Raw genomic sequence first — 1,644 nt, 5'->3', positions numbered from 1 at the left:
TACCTGAGTGTACCCTCGTGCGACCAACCTTGTCTTCTTCCTTTCTGGCTTTCCATTAGCAAGGTATTTGATGGTGAAGAGTAGCATGCTGGTCACAGCTTTCTTGCCTTTAGGTAGCTCCGATTCAAACCATGTATCATTCCTTTCCATAGCACCCATCTCATCTCCCACTGATTCTCTCCATTCATCATCTTCCATTGCTTCTTCATAGGTCTTGGGGATGAAGTTTTGGTCGAGATTGGTTAAGAAAACTTGGTGTTGTGGAGGAAAGGTTGCCATTGAGCAGGTTGCTTGTATGGGATGTGCGACCGCATTGCTGTTAAAGTACACCCTCGTGTCGATCCAATGAGATGGTGTTCTCACATTTGTGCTTCTTCTTAATGGCTGTATTTGTTGGTCTTCTGCCACTAGGTCTTGTACCACTGGCTCCCCATGCTCTTCTTGGGGTTGTTCCTCACTAGCCTGATCTTCTTGATGTTGTTCCTCACTAGTCTGATATGTATCGTTTTTGTTTGGTCCATCTTGATCATGGGATGTCCCTGAGTCATTTTCTCTGCCCCCCCTCAGGATCAAGCTGGACTTGCTCAGAATTTGGTGCTGCTGCTTCATTATGAACATCACCTAGTGGGGATGGAGAGGTTCTAAGGACCTCACTACTCATAGACTGAGTGATTCCTAAGCTCTCCATACTGGTTCTCAGGTTGTTAGCCCTATCTGATGGACCATGTGAGATATCTCTAAGGTTTTCCCAGTCCTTCTCATCATAATACACCTTTGATTCCACAAACTTTACATCCCTTGACACCATCACCCTTCTTGAATCAGGTAGATAACACTTGTATCCCTTCTGCGTGTGTGAGTATCCAATGAACATAGCCTTGCTACTCTTAGGTTCAAGCTTGTTCCTTTGTTGACCTGGTATCAACACATAACACACACACCCAAACACACGCAAATGATCTATAAGAGGTGTCATTTTGTTCAATACCTGAAATGAAGGTGAGATATCATTGAGGACTCTGGTTGGGATTCTGTTGATAAGATAGCATGCAGAAACCACAGCATCTCCCCAAAATCTCTTTGGAACATTGGTGTGAAACATCATACTCCTTTCAACTTCCATGAGATGGCGATTCTTTCTTTCAGCCACTCCATTTTGTTGTGGTGTGTATGGACAGCTTGTTTGATGGATTATTCCTTGCTTGGCTAGATGATTTTTAAAGGCATGGCTTGTGTACTCTCCACCATTGTCAGACCTAAAAATTTTAATCTTAGAGTTGAAATGGTTAGTGACATAGTTCTGAAAGTTTATAAAGGCTTCTAAGACCCTATCTTTACTTGAAATCAATGTGAGCCATGTATACTTTGATTTTTCATCTATGAATGTGACAAAGTATTTATGATTTTCCCTAGAAGTCAAACATCAGAGTGAATTAAATCAAAGTAATTCTCATAGATAGTGATAGATTTAGGAAAAAGAGATTTGCAATGTTTACCAAGAATACAAGCCTCACAATTTTCATTCTTAAACGATAGATTAGGTAACATCAATCCAAGTGCTCTAGAATGAGGGTGGCCTAATCTAGCATGCCATAACTCATCACTTGCTAAAACAGAAGTAGATTTAAAAGCATAAGGTAAATC

This window comes from Brassica oleracea, chromosome C9 (genome assembly GCF_000695525.1).
Source record: "Brassica oleracea var. oleracea cultivar TO1000 chromosome C9, BOL, whole genome shotgun sequence".
In the NCBI taxonomy this organism is placed as follows: domain Eukaryota; kingdom Viridiplantae; phylum Streptophyta; class Magnoliopsida; order Brassicales; family Brassicaceae; genus Brassica; species Brassica oleracea.
Note: the sequence above shows the minus strand (reverse complement) of the source record.